We start from the raw sequence: 21,650 nt of genomic DNA, 5'->3' as shown, positions 1-21,650 counted from the left end.
TAATCAAGGAATGGACAAATATCTCTGAGAATGGGAAGGAAAACCCCTTAACCTTGCCCAAGGTTAGTAGGGAGTACTTCATAGAGGATAATAAGGCAAACAAATCAGGAAAGGGACAAGCATTCCAAATAGAAGATGCAGCAAGCAGAAGCGTGCAGCCAGATAAGGAAAGAGCAACAGCCACATGAACAGTTGTCGCCAGTTAGACTAGTTGGGAACTGAACCATGGAGGACCATATATATCAAACTAAAGGATTTGGATGTAACAACATTTTCCGAAGTATGTGTCCTAGAACAGTCCTGGGGGATACACATTGATCACTTAAAAATGGGAAATTACCTCACTTTGTCAATTTCCTGGAGATTTACAATGCATATTAGCATATTAAAAGTTCTCATAAGGACTGCAATAAAAACAATCATCTGTTTAATTTTGTTTTATTCAGTTTTGTCTACTCTTATTTAAACACGTAGCTCTTTTGAGAACGAATGTATTTTTATATCTCAGAATTAATGATCCACAGAACTCATTTTAGGGAAACAGTACAGGGAGATTATCATAGAGCAATGACATGATTGCATCTGGCTTTTAGAATGATCATTCTAATGCCAATGTGGACAATGAGAAGGGGAAGAAGAAAGCATAAGACCAATAAAAAGCCTTCTGTGGTAATCCTGGGAAGTTAGGACAAGATCTTGAGCTAAGTCTTTAGCAAGGGGAGCCGTGAAAGGGAACTAGATACTTGAGAGAGATCATCATCTATTCAGTACTTGATTGATTGAATATGGGGAGATAATAGGCTGTAAAACTCAAATATGTTCTAAAAATCATTTATTAGGCAGGTAGTATAACAGCAACAAAAACACTGACCAAGTGCATATTACATGCCAGGTAATGTTCTAAGTACTTATAATAGATTGACAAATACAGTCTTTACAACAATCCTATGAGAGAGATGCTGTCACTTGATAGATGGTAAAATGGAGTCACACAGAGATATAATTATATGCCCAAGGACACACTTTTGTTAAGTGGAGGAGTCCTGAAACTATGGCCTGGCGGGCCAATTCTGACCATTCACCTGCTTTTGTATGGCTTGAGAACTGAGATTTTTTTTCTTCCATTTTTAACATTTTCAAATGGTTGGGAAAAAATCCAAAGAAGAGTAACATTTCATGACATGAGGAAATTCTATGAAATTCAGATTTCCATAGATCAAGTTTTATTGGAACACAGCCATACATACTCATTGCTGTTTAGTCTTTGGCTGCCTCTGTGCTACAACAGCAGAGTCGAGACATTGCAACACCACCTTGATGGCTGGCAAGGCTGCAGATATTTAGTATCTATCTCTTTATGGAAAAAGCTTGCAGACATCTGAATTAAGTGGCATAGCCAGACTTCAAATCTAAGAGCCAAAGCCATTTCCGGCTTCCTGCAGGCAAAACCACCCAGCTCTGGAAGTACAGGCATAAGACACTTTGTGCCTTCCAAAAGCTCAGACTGGTGAGTGATGAGTAAGTCAACAGTCACCCTGACATCATCAGTGTGGTAGTTGTTGCAATGTGTGAAAGACACAGTAAGGTCTTCGGATCTGAGAAACCATTCCTAAGTTGGTCTTGGGCAGGATATGTCAAGGAAATTAAGTTAAAGATGGATATGAGATACTCAGAGAAAGATAAAGTGATGTGGCAAATGTTATCATAGCAGGATGCTTTCCCTGCAGCCTTTTTTCTATTTTCACAGTTTTTGATCCTCGGCCAGAGAGGGAGCCCAAGATTCAAGAACACCTAGTATGAAGAAAGAGAATAAATTGCACTCAAAGGTTTCATACCATGTTTTGGGGGAAAACAGAGGCTCTTGTGTTAAGATAGAAATTGAAAGTGGTCACTGGGAGCTTTGTCAGCTTTGTTTAATAGTAGCAAGCTGGTAATAGAATCGACAGGAAAACAATTTCTTCCATTCAGGGCTGTTGTGAGCCCGCTTTGCTACAGAAACACATTTCATCCCAATACCTTGATCAGATCCATTTTACTTCCTGCTGGGAAGAAGCTCACGTTTAAGTGCACCTACCCAGCATGTTCTGGTGAGAGCACATGCAGTCAATGTCTGCTGCAGGGCCTCTGCGTCGTACTTCATGCTTCAAACTTCTTCCCATCAATGACAGATGATGAACATGTGGAAGTAAATGCTTTCATTACATTTATTATGATGTTTTCCAGCATCCCTTGGACAGCCTGACTAACCTTTTATGCCAGGGTAGTATTTGCTCATCTAAGAAATTAGGCTCAAAGTGAAGGGAGAAATGAAAGGAAGCTGATATGCAACACTGACTTGAGCTTTTTGTGTCCACAACACAGGGAAACCTCATTAGTGTTATAGTCTGCATGGCCACGTGTGTTTAAAAAGAGCATTAGAGGGCTGGAAATGCCCCTGGATGTCAGCTTTCTGTTTGTTGTTAGCCATCATGGAAACTGAACCTTTTGTTCTTCTATTCAATAAATATTTATTGGGTGCTTGCTTCACCTATCTAGGCAATAGGGACACAATGGTGCCCCGAACCCAAATGGTTTCTGTCACCAGGATGGAACGTGTACTGTCTCATCAGGGGCAGAAATGCCAATCACGTAGTCACACAATAAAATATAAACCTGAACTGTGGTAACTTCTATGTGGGAGAGATTCCAGTGCTTTAAGAGTATATAACAGGGAGATTTGGTCTAATCAGGGAGGGCAGGACCTCGAGGTAGGATCTGTCTGAGATTTTAAGATGAGCCTGAGTTACCCATATAAAGAGAGGAAGGAACCGAGTGTCAGGCAGAGGAAGGCATGCGTTAGCTTTACAGATGCAGAGCCGCTTTGCCTGGCCCAATAGCTTGGAAGTGGCTGGTTTGTAAATGTCAGAATTGCTCTCTTCATTCCACAGGCCTACCTTCATTCTCTCATGTACTGATATGAATTCATTTATGGTTTAATTGACTTATTTGGCTCACCAAGTCAGCAGTCTTAAGTTGAGAGCTATGTGTGGAGCTTAATACTGAGATAGAAACATTGCCATCAATGTCCCAAAGCTCCTACTCCTACATTTACTGAGCTCCTACTTGAGACACAGTCCGATGTGTGAGTGGGTCCCAAATGTGCCTTTTATGAGGCTGGTAATCTGGGCAAGGTATTTAGTCTCTCTGAGACTTGGGTCCCAATCCATTTAAAAATAAAAAGGCTAATGGTATTTAATTAACTTGATCATTGGGAGAATTGAGTGATAATACTGCAACCTGTAGTGCAATTAGATTGAAGTAACAGCTCAACAAGTATTTGCTGGTCAAATAATGGAGTTTGTCAGGGGCCCATTTTGGGATTTAGAGTCTGGCTGGGTCCATCTCAGTTTATGCATGGATCATAACATTCTCCTTCAATTGTCTACCTGACAGTTCTCCTCCTTTATTAGGCCCAGAAAATAGATTTACACCCTTATAAGTGATGGCCATTCCTTTTCTGGTCAAAGCATGAATGTGTTGTCAAATAATTCTGTATTTATTTATCTCTAGCAACAGTATAATAATTGGTCCAGCTAGATACTAGGGGAAAAAAACGAAAGATTTTCACACTTAAAATCCATGAGTATTCAAATGGATTGATGATTAGAGAACTCATGAAAATGGCTGGTTATTTTAGACCAGCACCTGACAGAAGAAATGCATGCATATAGTTTTGGCATCTTTCAATAAAGTTTCCTATTTTATAGAAAATCAAATTCTATCCAAATAATGTTCTTGCCTTCAGTGTCTATATCCACATTACCTATAGGAAGCCCATCAGGCTTCATTTTGTTAAGAAATAGGTTTATGTCAGTAATGGAACTATGCATTTTGTTATTTGATGCCTCCCAAACCTGAAATTAGAGAATCCAGGTGCTTGCCTACAGGATAAAATACAGTTGCTCTCACCCTTCTTCAGAAAATCTCTTCTAAAATTTTGACTTTTAGGAGATACCCAAACAGCACTATTTATAGACTTTAAGTGGAAGAAATCTTTATTAATTCATGCCCTCTCAAAGGAAGGATTGGAATGGTCTATTTGCCAGCACAGGCTTCATGGAGCATCATTTAGTCTTGGGGCTCAGAGGAAAGATGAGGCCCCTGCTGCTAGTCAACATATTGTGTAATTATATATTAGCAATTTATTGAGGAGAAGTTAACTTTCTTGGGATAACCCACTGCTGCTTCACCACCTTGTGTTCCTCTGTCTTCCTTTCACTCATTTATCTATGATTTGTAATGGCTTATTTAGAGGCATGCTGTTAAAATCTGTTTTTCTCCCAACCTATCTAGTGACTAAATATGTATTTAATAAAAATGGTCCCGTTTCATAAAGAAAAAAAACAGATGAGAAAATATATATAAAAATATGTATTATCTTCCAGATTCCTTATTTGCTCATTACTTCTTTTTTTTAAAATTTTAAATTACTTATTTATTTATGATAGTCACAGAGAGAGAGAGAGAGAGAGAGAGAGGCAGAGACATAGGCAGAGGGAGAAGCAGGCTCCATGCACCGGGAGCCCGACGTGGGATTTGATCCCGGGTCTCCAGGATCACGCCCTGGGCCAAAGGCAGGCGCTAAACTGCTGCGCCACCCAGGGTTCCCTCATTACTTCTTTTTAACACAAAGAAGTTACCTTCTATGATCACCATCCTCATGAAACCATTTTCTCAAAAATCATTGAGCATTTACTTCTCTTGGTTTCTAAGTTTTCTGTCATCTGCAGAGTAAGGCATTAATTGCCTGGATAGGCAGGAAGGCAAAGCTCTGGGAGGCAGGTTGTGGGGAGCACAGTGACATGGCTTGGGGCAGAGGAGGTGTTACAAGGGGAGGTAAGCATGCTGAATCTGGACACAGACACTGGGGCACAGAATACTTCTGGTGTCCCCTGGTTTCTTGAGATAGATGAAGTCTCTGGTTTTATCACACTGAAACTGGGCCAGTGCATATTTGACAGGGAGCCCTGAAGTGTGCCGGCCAGCAAGGATCTCTGAGGTCCCAAGGCCTAAAGTGGTGCTAACATGGGTGACTTAGCTCTGGCCTAACTTTATGTCCTTGCTGTAGATTTAATTCTCCTTGGTCCAGGCACATAGCCTACATACTTTCCTCAAACACAGGGATTCTCAACACCAGGGGAGATTTTATTCCCCAGGGGACTTTTTGCAATGCCTCAGACATTTTGTTGTCACAACTGCAGGAGGTAGCAGTGGCATCTAGGTGTAGAAGTCAGGGATGTTGCCAACCATTCTACAGTGCAGAAAACAGCACCTGGTAACAAAGAATTTATCTGGCCCCAAATGTTACTGTCAAGATTAAGAAACTTGGCCTAATGGACAAATAATGTTCCTGCTTCAGAGTCTCTGACCTGGGGATTCCCTTTGTCTAAACTATTTTTCCTTCTTACTTCTTCTTGGCTGGCTCTTGGTGGGATGCTGGTTTAACATGAGTGTCATCTCCTGGGAGGAGGTGACTCCACTTAGCAAAGGCCTTTCCCTTCTACTCTCAGCTACTCTTTTCTCAAACCACCCCCCCCATGCTTTATATTTACTTTTTTTTTTTCCTCCAGAGCACTTAGTCTTGTGAATTATGATTTGCTTAGTAAAGATAATCACTTTCATGAATTGTGCATTTTGCTTTTCACAAAGCACAGAATTTATAAATGCATTTGAGTTTTTGATAGATCTGTTTATTGCCTTTACTATGCAGGAAAGCTTTCAAACACCAACAAATCCCTTTCACTAGTTGAAAAATGCAGAATCATTGTGCAGCAGTAATTAATTTTTTTGGCTTTCACCTAATTAAATTTGTGCAAAGAATGAAGGAAAGGCTTTATCATCTACAGGAGAAGCAAGTTGCTCACACCTGACTTCAATCACTCTGAGTAACTACTTCATTAAGACATAGGCAAGCCTAGTGACAGATCATTAATTTTCGTGGATATAATCTGGGAAGCCAAATGTTTGTAGAAGGGGAGTCTGGCAAAAAGGCATAAATGTATTAGCACTTATTAAAAATAAGCTGTAAGTCTGTTTGGATGCTGCCTCTGTCATGTTATGAATTAATCGCTTCAATGTAACCACCATAATATGTACATATCACAATGTGTCAAGGAAGTAAAAGTAGTGTCTTCATCCTCTGCACAGTCTGGGTCTTTTACAGTCTCAAATTTAAATATTCTGAATGTATTGGAAAGAATAACATGGAACCAGAACCAGGAACATTTGTACTCTTTCTTGCTGTAATTTGACTGTTTTGCTATTTTGATTTTTTTCTCTTTTGAAAAGGATGAAAGAGAAGGCAGGTGGTACCTGAAAGACTGTGTGGTCTGCCTGGGATGGAGAATGAAATGTACTATCTTTAGTACTACACCATCTGATAATTATTAAACATAAATATCCCAATATTTCAAAGGGAGTCTTAAAAACCAGAATAAGAGAATTATTAGCAAATTTTACATTTCTCCAAACTCACCAGTTTTAAGGGAAAGATCTTCCTGTCTCTGAACTTATCTATTCTTAAGAATTAAAATCTGCGGATACTAATAACACCAGACTAGCAGACTAATCTATTGCTCTTACAAGACTACTGCATCAAATTAGATAATGATCTCACAAACTTCCAATACTTTAACAGTAGCTCTAACTAATGGAAGGAACCTCTCTGTCTTCAAGGCTGAAGTCTCTTCTTGTCCCTTTTCCTCTCTGAGGCTGGTATCTGCAGATGCTGGCTGGATGCTTTGTTAGGAAGACTGCTTTGCAACTGACCTGTGGTCTGGATGTAAAAACTGAATTAGAATTAAGATGTGTGCTATTTAGAAATCAATTCAGTGGAAAGACAACAGCTTTTAGGGTCAAACTACATCCAAATATTAGTTTTGCTGCTTGTGAGCCTGTTGAGCAATTTATATTGCTTATTTGGATACCAGTTTTTTCATTAAAAAAAAAAATGAAAACAGTGATTCAACAAGAGTTTATATAACATATTGGCACATAGAAAATGCTCAGTAAACAGTGGTTCCTTTTCATGTAATAGTTGTCAAATGGATTTTGGGGTTCACTTTTTAGGAAATTTTTTTCTCCTTGGTTTTTCTTTTGCTTAGGTTTATAATAGCTATTATGTTGATGATTATTTAAAAGGAGTCTTTTGGTTATTCCTAGAATGATATTCATTCTTCTGTACAAGCTTTTTTTTTTTTTAAGATTTTATTTATTTATTAATGAGAGACACACACAGAGGCAGAGACACAGGCAGAGGGAGAAGCAGGCTCCATGCAGGGAGCTCAATGTGGGACTCGATCCCTAGTGTCCAGGATCACACCCTGGGCTGAAGGTGACACTAAATTGCTGAGCCACCCGGGTTGCCCTGCACAAGCTTTTTAAATTTCATCCAGAGACTATAAGTTTGGATGCTCTAATTGATCTAATCTACTCCTGGGTTCCATCTCTTTGAGGGTATTACATTTCCTACACTGCAAGGAGAAATAGATGACCTAAATATTTAAAACTAGGACTTTTATCTCAAAAATCTGAAATGTATAGTAGCTCTGGATAAATTTACGTAGCAAAGCTTATATTTTTATTTTTTCATATTTTTATTTTATTTTTGAACAGGTTTTTTTTTTTAAGATTTTATTTATTTATTCATGATAGAAAGAGAAAGAGGCAGAGACACAGGCAGAGGGAGAAGCAGGCTCCATGCGGGGAGCCTGACGTGGGACTCAACCCCGGGTCTCCAGGATCAGGCCCTGGGCTGAAGGCAGCGCTAAACCACTGAGCAACCCGGGCTGCCCTCTTCGTTTTTTAAAATCATAGTAATACCAGTTTATGGTGCTCTCTCTACACAAATATGTTGAGTAAAAATAAGAAGAAATAACTCCCAGAGTTATACATGATGGCTTTCTCTTTCAACTTTATATCCCAAACAACTATGTCATGATAAAGAAGGTTGAAAACTGTAAATAGGAAACAAGATAGTATAAATTAGGTGGAGGTGTCATAGATAGAATACTTGGAAGTCAGAGAATGTAGGTTCAAATATGGGTACTGTGACTTAATAGCTAAACAAATATGGACAAATTACTTGACCTTTAGGAGTCCCACTTTTTTATTTATGAAATAGTAATCATAATAATTCTCTCTAGAGGTATGATATTAGGTCTCCATGATGATTTAATAAGATAATGTAAGAAAAACACTCAGTTCAGTGCATAGCACAGAGAAAGTAGGAAGGGAATGCTAATAATAATAATAATTAGTTTTATTCAAGAAAACTTGTATTCATGAGAATTGCTTTGGGATCAAACTCTGCTTCAGTCACATGTTCAGATTCTCCATTGTCCATGAAGCCACAAGCATGAATTCCCTTTGAGGAGGACATACATGAGTAACCCCTGGGAGCAGATGTGAAAGCTGCCCATAAGACCGGTCCATCTGGTGTTGGAAAGCTGTAAGATCATTCCATATTAGGTAACTTACTTAGCTCTGAACCAAAGAGCCTTCCTCTGTTGAGAGTTAAGCTCTGCCGCAATCCTAATTTTACATTTTTTATTAGCTATGGTTCATGAACCTACTGCTGATATATGATATTTATCTGAAAATATTTCATGTAAACAGTATGGTCCTAGAAAATGAGCTTAACATAGTGAGAGAAAGTTTTCAAATGAGTTGAGTGACTTCATCTGACAGCATTCCATCACAGAGGGAATTGCTTTGGTGCCTTCAGCATTTGAAACACGTTGCTGCCCTGAGTCTCAAGGGGGGGAAAATCATGTCAAGGTTGATAAAAATCTTCTTGACTTTAATGTTCCTCCAGGCACTCTAGAGATGTGACACCAAATCCAGACACTGTTAAAGAGAGTTTCCTCACTCAGTTTATCTATTCATTCTCTGGTTTGCTAGGCTCTTCCATCCTTTCCTCTTCTTAGTGTAAGCTTTAAATCTTTTCTTCCAAAGAACACCTGCAAAAACAATGTATGACCTGCTTTTGCAACATAGCGTTGGCAAAGGGAAACATCCCATTACGCTCTCCCATATTATTCACTTCAACAAAAATTGTTTAGTTGAGCATTCTGTCTTTCAGCCAAGGATTCAGAGGTGAACAAACTCACATTCTAATAGATGATTGTTACAGGTGGTTGCTATGGCACCATATTTTTCCCCCTTGTATTCGTTTCCAGTTTTCACAAACTGGATGGCTTAAAAAAATTACTGTCTGTCCCTTCTGGAGTCTAGAAGCTGATATCAGGATGTTGGTTGGGCCATGATCCCTCTGAAGGTGCTAAAGAAGGATCTGTTCCAGAACTTTGTCCTAACTTCTGGTGGTCCCTTGTCTTCCCATGGATTTTCTCCCTCTGTTTGTGTATGTGTATGTGTGTGTTGAAATTTCCCCCTTTTTAAAAGGACACAGTCGTATTGGATGAGAGTCCACCCTAATGTCTTCATTTTAACTTGTTTACTTCTGTAAAGACCCTATTTCCAGGTAAGGTTACATTCTGAGGTAATGGGGTTAGGACCCCAAATAACTTTTTGGAAGGATACAATTCAACCTGTAACACCTCTCTGACTTGCAGGCATTGTTGATCCACTATACAAGACTGTTATTACCAAATATGAGTATGCTCTCAAAACACTTGCTTGCAGTTGGTAGATAGCAATTTCTAATCGGACAGGAATTCTTGGGATTACATCCATCTAAGGTTTAACAGGATGAAACTAAGTCATGGCTTTAATACTGTGCTATTTCTTTCCATGCAGGAAAAGGAACTATATAGAAAATCTAGGTTTATCTTTGTTCTGTATGAACAAATGGCTTATTTTCAATGAGCCTCAGTTTCTGTTGTTTGAGAAAGTGGGTATTGAAACTCATCTAAGAAAATTTTGTAAGATGAATTGAAATACCCCATATGAAGGTATAGGTACTTAGCAGGTAGTCACATAATACAAATTACCCCTTGCTCTTTCTATAGTCAATAATTACTGTTTTTCTTGGAAAAGGATTATGAACAGAAATGAAAGGTCTCTCATTTCTATTTTACAAGCGGTGAATCAAGAACCATAAACTGATAGATGTGTTTCCCAGAAAAAAAAAAAAAAAAAAGAACAAAACTCCCCTGCTTTAATTTTTTGATTAAATTATCTTGAGAAAAATAATCCTTTTATTTTTGTTTTGCCAGTTAATAGAGCAAAATTCCACACACTAAAAACAGTATGATAAAAGGATGATAAAATAGATTTTTGTAGAATTTCTTTATTACAAGTTCAGATCTTCTATAACATGCTTCTGTAGTAGTTCCCCAAGCCCACTACTGGGTTTCCTGGTGTTTTCACATGACTGTTTATATGTTTGTTTTACTTGAATCTCAGAGTAACCTTATTTCTAGCAGGATCCATCTATTACCCTTTGCTCATGAACACTATGTATTATTCTTGATGGCTTAATGACATAAAAATTTAACGTATTTTAAAAAGTTGATCTCAAATAACAAACATTAGTTATTAAAATTGATATTCTTACCACTATTTTAAGCTCTGATATATAATCTCACTTGGCAGCTGCCTTAGGTTGCATAAATGGGACAGGTTCACTGACTTATAAACACAGGGTCATTCACAGCCATTTGGGCTCTGTTTTTTAGATCCATGTTTTCTTACTGCTACCCAGAGGTTAGATAAATTTGTATTTTTAATGACAAAATTAGAAAAGTGATGTTTATCTTTAAACTCTTAAGCCAGTAGAAAGCTGTACCATGTAATAGCAAGGATCAGAGATATCTTCCTTTACTACACTGACCTGCAAAAGCCAGTACATAAATTTTTGCCTCTTGTCATCTCCCTACCCAAAATGAGACTTTTGGCCAAATACAAATTCAAGTCTTAGCAAATCTTCAGGTGTACTTTGACTAAAATTGAGAAAAACATAATTCTACCTCAAATCTTTATTTTAAAAATGTCTTTAGAGCTATGCTTCTGGAAAAATCGATGGCAATTTGGAGAAAGAATGCACAGCTGTGTGGCCAACTGTGGTGCTGATGTTGAATCTGAATACCCCTTCAGGTTCCATCTGGGACTGACATTTAACTTCACCTTCTCAGGACAAGAGGTTAATTTTTGAAGTATTAGAATTATGGAGATGAATTTGTGAGGCTGTGTATAATTAAGATGCCTTTGGCTCTTGCATCTGGGCTAGAGACAGCAGACATTAATGATGATAATCCATTTTTTCCCAGGGGTAATCAGGGTCTGCAGTTTCAAGCTTGACCAATTCCTTCATGAATTGTTTTTTGTTTTTGTTTTTGTTTTTTTCTGGATTTTTTGTTTTGTTTTGTTTTACTTTCCTAGAGAAAAGACTGGGGACCTCTACAAACATAATGCTCTATCTCACCTGAGATGGAAAAATCAACAGAAGATCTTAGCAGAGTATATAATAAATCCATTTCTTCTTCTTAGGTTAGCTATGATAATTATAACAAGAACTTACTATTGAGCCAGGCTCTATGCTAAACCCATTACATATATGGTTTCCTTTAATCTTCCCAACATGCATATAAGACAGAAACTGTTATCTTTATTTTGTGAATTACCAGAGAGATTAAATAACTTTTGCAGGATCCCACGGTTGGTATGTTGGTAGAACCAGGACCTGGAAATGAATCCATCTTAACCCTAAAGCCTGTGTTTTCAGCACTTTGGCTATCTTGTTTCCTGGAGAGGTTTGGAAATAATGATAGTTCTGACTGTGTAACAGGCATAGTTATAAGGGATTTATTATTTTTTTTAATGGTGAAGAAATTTATATTTAGATTTATAGCCGGCTGGACTCAGTTTAGATGATCCCAGTTTTGTTGGCAACATCCAAAGCATCATAGTCAGGAGCTGGTCGAACATATGCTTTCTTCTCTCCATCAGGCCTGATCAAGGTGTTGACCTTGGCCACATCAATGTCATAGAGCTTCTTCACAGCCTGTTTGATCTGGTGCTTATTGGCCTTGACATCCACAATGAACACAAGTGTGTTGTTGTCTTCTATTTTCTTCATAGCTGACTTAGTAGTTGGGGGAACTTGATGATGACATAGTGATCAAGCTTGTTTCTCCTGGGAGCGCTCTTTGAGGATATTTGGGCTGCCTTCAGAGACGCAGGGTCTTGGGTCATTCATTGGAATGTAGGTAACATACGGATCTTTTTTTTTTTTTTTTTTTTTTTTTTTGTGGCTGTGCATGCCTTCCAGCACTGCTTTCTTAGCTTTCAAAAGCCTTTGCTCTGGCTTTGGGTGGGACAGGGGCCGGCGCCATCTTCGTGAAAGGGGTTATAAGGGATTTAATCTCAACCACCCTATGTCATAAGAAAAAGCATTATTCCCCTTCTACAGAGTATTATCTTCCTTTCCTTCCTTATAGTGAAGCACATTTATTAATAATAAAGTGAAGCACATGGTCAGCTGATTAATAAATGGTAATTATTGCTTAGTTAATAAATAAATGGTATGCCAAGGGACTTGAACCCAGGCAGTCTGGAACCAGAGTGTATGTTCTTGACCCATCTTCACTTCTTCCTTTCTGAGTGGAAATTATTACTAGACAATATAAATTGATGTTGCATAGTGGGGAGAAATATAACTGGACATTGTTAACTCTTATGAAGAAGATCTTAGTAAAGACTTTCTTGCACCAAGCTGTATGTCAGAAACAACGGCGGTGGCCCCAGTTAGAGGTTTTTATTTAATTGGTTTGGGTTGGGACTTGGGCACTTATTATTTTCTAAAACTCCCCAGGCATCATAATGGGAAACTGGAATTGAGATTAACCTTTCTAGATAAGCAATTGAGCCATAAAAAAGAAATGATCATATAGGAGAAGAAAGATAAAAAGTGATATACTTTTGGCTAATGGTTGCTGTTCTTCTAAGCAATGGTGATCCAGGTCTTATAACACTCAGTGCCATTGCCTTCTCAAAAAAAAAAAAAAAAAAAAAAAAAAAAAAAAAAAAAAAAAATTTTAAACTAAAAATTGGGGAAAAGGTATGATGTTGACTTAACTAGTCCACTTCCTTGGATCCTATTAATCTGATCTAGTGCCTCTGACATGTAGTTTACAAAGTTCTATCATTCCTACAATTTGTGATTTATTGCCTTAGCTAGACCACAAGTGACAACAAGAACAAGAAGCCCCAATTAATAGCCTGTCAATTGGACTGGCCTCAATCTTTCCAGTTTTTGAGATGTGCCAACCTCATTGAGTTCTATCACTTTTATCAGAGTTTGAGCTCTGAGAAGCAACTTTGTTTTACTCTCTACATTTCTTCCCCTTTCTCTCCCTCTGCCTCTTCTTCTCCTTTCTCAAAGGATTGTTTCATCTAAGAGGTTCAACTGGAAGGGATGGGACTATAAAACAGAACAGAATTAAAAAGCTCCATTGAACTTTTTTGTTTTGCATTATGCACTAAAAATGCCAAGTAGTTAAAAAAATAAAGATCTTTTGTCTTTAAATTCATACAATAGTTAAGAGTTTTATAATTGGAATTCTTGGGATTTCCATCTTAAAACACATCCATATTATGTATCACTAAAGTTTCTTAGCTGCTTTGCGTATAGGATAAATAGTGTTCTCAATAATTTTGTGATATATGAAAAATTCCCATTATTTAATTTTTAAATGTTACATTATTATGTGAAGTGGTTTTATTTTATATTTATGACAATTGAATGAATATTAGCACTTTTGCGAAGTCAAGGAAGCTACAAAAAATAAAAAATAATAAGTTGCAGTTAAAAGGGCTTATACCAAACTATATCGGTAAGAGTAAAGGGCAGAAAAACATGTAATTCCTTGTTTTTCGTTTATTAAGTTATAAGCCTTCTGTCTGGGCTTGTGCACTATACCATGTCTATAAAAGAAACTGTATAGCATTGTGATCTAGAGAAAGACATTAATAACATCCTTTAGGATATGTCTCTAAATGTTACAAAAACTAAGCATGGAAGATCATGCAGAAATAATACAAAGGGCCAATGACCAGGAGAACTGGTTCTGGAACAGGCTTATTGTGTAATGTTGAAGATAGTCTTCTCTACACCTCTTTTCACTAATTTATGGAATACTGGAGTACAGGGGGGCAATGAGTTTGGCTAAATCAGTGGTTTAAGTATGATCTTAGAACCAGCAACATCAGCATCACCTGGGAATCTTAGGAAGTTAGATTCTCTGGACTCACCCCAGATCTAGTGAAGTGGAACACTCTGGGGTGGGGCCTAGCAATCTGTGTTTTAACAAGCTCTCCAGGGGATTCTGATGCATGCTGTATTTTCAGAACCATTAGGAACAATTATGTTTGTATCCTATCCATAGCTAACACTCTAGAAGGCTTTCACTGATTTTCATATAATTAGAAGGTACTAAATACTGCATTCATGCAGAAAATACTGCCAAGTTGGCTCGGCACCATTTTAAACCTGGATTATTATTGTACTGGATAAGCATGAACATGCCAATTAATAAATGTTCCTAATTTATACATTGCCATCTAAACATACTTAAAAGTAGAATTCTAAAATATTAGGAATGGAAGGAACCTTAAAGCTACTTAGGTCAATTATTTCTAGCTGCCATTTTATAATAGAGGAAACCGAGGCCCAGAAGGCTATGGCCTTGACATAATCTTTTAGATGAGACAAAAAGGCTTTGAAAAGCTTGAGTTATAGGATAGAAATAATCCTCACATTTTACTATTTTGTGTCATATAGACAATGCCAGAGAACTACCCGAGCAACTAAATTGATTTTATACCTGTGTGCACACACAAAACAATTAGCAATTAGGAAACAGTGTGTTGCAGATTTTGACATGTATGAAATTATAGAACCAATTACTTTTTACAAGTCAACTCATGACAGTCATTTCAAATAAGGCAGACCCTGGAATCTGTTCCTTAAGGACATGGTTGACAGAATGTCAGTGCATGAAAACCGCATTCTATTTTCTAGAGATCAGATTTGGGAGGGTGAGCTAGAAGAGTAGACTGAAGATGTTGATTTAAATTAAGAATTTACAGGGATGCCTGGATGGCTCAGTTAAGTGTCTGTCTTTGACTGAGATCATGATCTCTGGATCCTGTGATGGAGCCCTGTGTTGGGCTTCCTGCATGCTCCCTCTTCTTTCTCTCATACACACTCTCAAATAAATAAATCTTAGAAAAAGATAAAACAACAAGTTAAGAATTTACTATTTGAAAGCTTTGCTTTCTTGAAAAAAAATCACAAATAATCAGTGCTCTCCACTAGGTTATTAGTTAATGTTATTCTTGATTTTCAGAGATGTAATTGTTAATCTTATTTCCCTATTTCCCCTCGTTGTTTACTACCCATACAATCTTGAGATAATCAGGTCATCTGAGATCCATAGGGCTTTATCTGTTAAGTGGGCATGGTAACATCTAGAGTTTCTCAAAGCAGAGAGTCAGACTAAATGATACCTTGAAAAAACGCACAGAAATGGAAAATTTAAAGGGAGAAATTGAGTTCCAGAGGATTCATCCAGGTTTCTCTGTAAACAAGATACTACTTAAAATACAAAGAGTAGTGAACTAAGAGACAAGAAGAACTGGGTCCAAATCAGTTAGTTACTACTGCTATGGCCTTGGGACCCTGAATGTTTGTGAAGAATCACAGCCTCCCACATCAGTTAAAGTTAACTTATTTATTTTAAGACATTACCCAGTATAGCATTTGGTACACTTGCTATGTTATCAGTAAATCAGTGGAGGTAGATAATTCCATCAGAAGGCTGCATGGAGACTTCCAATTATGTCCATAAAAGAGTATCTGTTGTAGACTTGACCTTTTCCTGTAAACATGTATAAAACTGGATAAAATCACACTAGTGATTTTTGAATATTGGATGGCAGGAAATATAGGACTATGATTCATGAGAAAAGGCAAACAGGTGAAACCTAGGGTATACCCAACTGTTTTCCTAGATGCATGGTCTCCATTGTGGTATAGGAAGGAAGAACACAAACAAAGCCTAGTGATCTTGCTGAGTTGAAGAGATAGAAATTAGAATTCAGGAATGGTGAGACAGCTAAAATTTGACTGTAGAGCGTGGGATAGAAGTTGCACAGCAAGAGAGAGAGAGAGAGAGAGAGAAAGGGGGCAGTGATTGGGAGAGAGAAGAAAAGGAAGGGAAACACTGGAGACCTGCAGAGAAGTCCTCTCAAATTTTTTAGCATATACCAATATGTGTACCTATAGGGTAATACTCCATGAGACTGAGCAAAGAACAACTGGCCGGGAAGTAATAGTTACTAGGGAGCTGTAAGCCAAAGTTCATAGAAAGCAGGAGCCTTTTAAATTCCCATAAGCCAGAGTGGAGAGTCATCACTGAATAAGCATAGAATATACTCAAAACTCCAGGGTAGTGACACTTTAACAGTAGCCCTAGAGTAAAGGCTACAATAGACCATTAAAAGCTTATAAGCTTCTATATCCCTGCAAGGATCAACCAGATTTACAGTAACATTTGAAGGGCTTGACAGAATAAAGTCTAGCTCCCTTTCAGGAACTCAGTAAAATCCAGTACTTAACACTCAACAGCATAAAATCTATAATATCTGGCTTCCATCAAAACTGGAAATATGCAGAGAAGAAGGAAAATATAAACAGTATATAGGAGAAAAAAATCAAAGAGCTTGAGGGATGAGGGAGAGTTGATAAAAACAGTGGGTAAAGACTAAACAACTATTAACGTATAGTACATATAGTAAACAACTATTAAACAGCTATTGTACATATAGTATATAGGACTAAGGAAAAGATTTAAAGGAAAATATGACACATAAGGAGAAAAAAAGAAAATATAAAAACCAAATGCAATTTCATAATTTAAAAAATATCTAAAAGAAAACTTTTGTTAATGAACAGATTGGGCACAGCAGAAGAAAAGATTAGTGAAAATGAAGACATAGAAATAGAAACTATCAAGTCCAAAGCAAAAGAAACTTCAGAAAGCATACACCTCAGTGACCTGTGGAACAATATCAAGCAATCTAACAATGGAACATGTACTAGAAGTCACAAAAGGGGAAGACAGAAACTATAGTTGAAGAAATGAGAGCAGATTTTCAGATTTTTTAGCAATTTTCTATTTCTTTTTTAAAAGATTTTATTTATTCATGAGAGACAGAGAGAGAGGCAGAGACATAGGCAGAGGGCGAAGCAGGCTCCCTGCAGGGAGCCTGATGTGGGACTTGATCCCAGGACTTGGGATCATGTACTGAGCCAAAGGCAGACACTGAACACTCAGCCACCTAGGCGGGTCTTTTTAGCAATTTTGAACAAAAAGTTTTCATTTGCTTCAACAATACAGTGCTAAACACTGAAGCCACAGATTGAAGAAACTAAAAAAAAAGTTAACACACACAATTCACACTGGCATTTGTCATGATCATACTTCCAAAAACCAGTGATTGAAGAGAAAACCTCAAAGAAGCCAGAAAAAAGGACATGTATGAAGTAACGAATTAAGAATGACTGCAGACTTCTCATCACAAATTTATAAATCAGAAGACAAGGGAACTTTTTTTTTTGAAGTTTTTATTCAAGTGTTTTGTCTATGTTACTGGCTTGCCTTTTTATTATTGATTCCTAGGAGTTCATAAATAATCTGGAAACAAATATTTAGTCAAATATATGTATTGTGCATGTTTTCCCTCTCTTTGCTAGTCTTACCATTTCTTAATCATGTCTTTTAATTGGAAGTTTTTCATTTTGATAGTGTCCAATTTCTCCTTTTTAAATGTATTTTATGTTATTTTTTCCTAGTAACTTATTGTCTACTTCAAGGACATAAAGAATTTCTCTATTTTTTCTAGATATATTATAGTTTTAGCTTTACATTTAGATCTGTGATCCATCTGGTATTAACTTCTGAGTATGGTGGAGATGGATGTGAGGTTAATTTTTTCCCCCAATCTCTGAGAAGATGTAAGAATGCTAGAGAAAAAAAAAGTAGTGTAGAATAAAACTCAGGCCCACTCAAATATCAAATTGAAAATAAATTTACAAAAGAGATTGAGAGAAGGTACATAGTTTTATCCAATTGTTCCAGAATAATTTGTTTAAAAGATTTTCTCCCTGACTTGCATTGGCGCCTTTGTCAGAAATTAATCAATTATATGAGTGTGAGTCTATTTCTGCAATTTGTCCTGCTCCATTGATCTGGGGAACCATAATTTTGACATATTGAAATGAAACCAAAACCAAAGTGTAAACATAGAATTCTATAACCAGAAAAAAAATTAGAATAATGAAGGCAAATGAAGTTATCTCAGTAGATAAAAACAACAACCACCACAACAGATTTAACTCTATTCTGTATATAGGAAGTCTCCTTTAAAAATAAATACACAAATATATAAAAAGTAAAAACTAAAAATTATATATCTTGGAAAAACTAAATATTAAAAATTTGGAGTGGCAATATAAATATTATGCTAGTAGACTTAAGATCCAGGAATATCCCTGGGAGGGATAAAGAGGACATTTCATAAAGACAAAAGCTTAATGTTTTAGAAAGACCCAGAATCTGAACTATGTTTGCACCTAACAACTTCAGAATACCTGAAGTAAAACAGAAATGAAAGAAGTAGGCAAATCTATGATTATAGATGAAAATTGCAACCTTCTTTTCCCTGTGACTAATAAAACACATAGAGCAAAAATCAATAAGGATATTGAAGATTTGCTAAATATTACAAATTACCTTGCCTAACTTCACATTTATGGAACATTCTGTCCAGCAACAGCAACACATTCTTTTAAAATGCATGTGTAATATCTACCCAGGTAATCATGTCTTAGGTCATAGAACAACTAGATATGTTTAAGAATTGAAATCATATAGAGAATTTATTACTACCAAACAGTAAGTTACTAACAGAAAAATGACCAGAGTGTCCCCAGACATTTGGAAATTAAACATACACTTCTAAATGACTTAGGAGCAAAGAAGAATTACACACACACACACACACACACACACACGTGCACTCAGTTATTTTGAACTAAATGAAGATGAAAACACACACACACAAAAAAAGTGGGTGGGGTATATCCAAAATAGTGCTTAGAGATATATTTATAGCTTCAAATTATATTGGAAAAGAAGAAACGTCTCTAATAAAAATTAAAATTTCCATCTTAAGAAGCTAGAAAAAGCCATGTAACAGTATGGGGAAAATTGTGCCTTGTTTCAACAGTTTTGCTAATTTTTAGGCTGAAAGATGACAGATGCTAAGAATTTACCTTATGTTGAATTAAAATCAGTATTTCTCTAAAAACAAAACAAAACAAAACAAAACAAAAACAAAAAAGAAGCTAGAAAAAGAGGACAAGTTAAACCAAGAGTAGAAGGAATAGTAAAGATAAGAGGAAAGAAATCACAAAAAAGAAAATAGACCAGTAGAGAAAATAAGTAAAACTGAAAGCTTACTTTTTGAAAGCATCAATAAAATAGACACCAAGCAAACTTCTGGCCATAATAATAAAGATACAAGAGAGAAAATATAAATTAGCAGTATCATGAATGATTGTGAGATATCCAACAAAAGGATGATAAATGTCATGACACCAAATATAGGTAAATACATTTAACAACTTGGATGAAATGGGCAAAGTCTTTGAGAAATATTTTTTTAATCATATGTGATGCCAGAAGAAATAGGCTGAAGAATCTTATATCAATTAAAGAAGTTTGATTTGTAATTCAAATGCTTTCCTTATTAAATGCAGTATGATATCCTAGATTGGATATCTAGTAGAAAAATTATTGAAATCTGAATAGTCTGTAGTTAATAGTAATGCACCAGGATTAATTTCTTAGATTTTATAAATATACCATGATTGTGTAAGATGCTAGCATTAGGGTAGTGGTTCTCAACCAGGAATAATTTGTCCCCCTTTGGAAATATTTTTGGCTGTCACAACTGGGGGGACAGTGCTGCCAGCATCTAGTGGGTAGAGGCTAACCATATGAGTAAATGTCCCATAATGTATGTAAGACATCCTCCATAGCCAAGTATTAGCCAGTCTTAAATATCAATTGTGTCAAGGTGGAAAGGCCCCACATTTGGGAAAACTAAGTGAAGGATAAATGGGAACTCTGTACTATCTTGGTAACTTTTCTGTAAATCTAAAATTAGTCTAAAATAAAAAGTTGATGTGAAACAATTCTTCCCATAAGGAAAATTCCAGGTTCAACTTGCTTTACTGGTTATATTCTTTCTATCAAACATTTAAGGATAAATAATATCAATTTTATACAAATTTTTTTCAAAATATATAGATAGATGGAATACTAATTTTAAGAGGCCAGCACAATTCTTTGTTCCTTTATCCCTATTTCCCACTCTCTCATATTCCCTATTCTCTCTTTTGGTCTGCTTTTAAATATGTGGCCATTTTGTTTCATGATAAGGAAGATGGTAATATAATTATGGAAAAGTAAAGACAATCAGTGGGCTTCCTCTCAATCACCTCTTTGCTGCTCATTTCATTTCTCTGAGTTTACCTAGATTTCTCTGCCTCAGAAATGGGATCTTGGACCTGGCATGTGAAACATGGGTTGCTAGTGGTATGGTGGCTTTCCATGTAGAAACTTCTGGTCTTGTGTGTCTAGGCAAGTTCCCAAAGATAAGCCCTGTCACTATTGAATAAAGTAATTAACCCCGAGCAAGCTATCACGTGCAACTGGGCCTCTCTCTTCTGTGCTTTGCTTTTTCAGCAACCAGATATATAGAACTTAAATTAGTAGGACAATAAAATTGCCTGGTGTACATCTTTGTAAACTCCATAATTATATAGGAGTCCATGCCTCTCTTTGTCCTTGGAAATTTCCTAAATGTCTCTGAGAGTCCTAACTTGCTGGTAACTCCTCCACCCTCTCACCCACCTGCCTTCCAGAAGAGCCTGTGGTGTAGAAAGAGCAACTGCATGTAATGTAAACCTTTCTCTTCCCTCCATCAGCTCACCCATTAGAAACACAGAGCGGTGGGAGGTTTAACATCTTCACTAACCTGGAAACTAGCAGTTTTCTCGGGGGAAGTTACAGGAGCATGGGTTAATGGGAGCATTTCATTATCTGGTGAAATCTTGGTGTGCCTGGGGACCAATTAGGGAGCTCTTGAAGTCATACTTCTCACAACCTAACAATAAGTTCAATTACAGTAATTTAGAGAGTGGCATACTTTAGATACCAGCTCCCTAACTTTTTATGAAATGTTTTGCTCCGTTTCATTAAAAGTCTGCCTTTTACTGAAACATACATATTATAGGAATGTGTTGTAAACACATTCTCATAGTGTGGCTCAATGTCATGATTTAGCCTGATCCCTATGGTTTTCTGTTTCTCTCATGATAACTTTGCTAAAGTTGTTTTAAATGTCTCAAGGAAGTAGTTTAGGTCCACCACAACTCATTCCATGTTCTTTAGCTATAGACCTTGACAAGTTGATTTTATGTTAAAGGGATGAGCATTTTTGCAAACCATCCCAAGCAGCACTTCCCCTCTCCCCCAACCCTAAAGAAAATAGAAGCTTATTTGGGGTTGGTCAAATATTAG

General features: G+C 36.8%; 1 long non-coding RNA gene across 21 annotated transcripts in view; it reads left to right on the top strand.

Annotated features, from left to right (window-relative positions):
- The window catches only part of LOC144289656 (uncharacterized), a 469,344-nt gene that overhangs the window by 250,901 nt on the left and 196,793 nt on the right, over positions 1–21,650 (top strand). Inside the window, exon 1 of one of the 21 annotated variants that reach the window (XR_013357509.1) lies at positions 9,118–9,520. The exons of the other annotated variants lie outside the window; for them this stretch is intronic. This is a non-coding gene — a long non-coding RNA (uncharacterized LOC144289656). Of the gene's footprint in view, positions 1–9,117; positions 9,521–21,650 lie in introns of those variants that run through there. 21 annotated transcript variants of the gene reach the window in all.

This window comes from Canis aureus, chromosome 19 (genome assembly GCF_053574225.1).
Source record: "Canis aureus isolate CA01 chromosome 19, VMU_Caureus_v.1.0, whole genome shotgun sequence".
Taxonomy (NCBI): Eukaryota; Metazoa; Chordata; class Mammalia; order Carnivora; family Canidae; genus Canis; species Canis aureus.
This window is presented reverse-complemented; position numbering and strand designations above follow the sequence as displayed.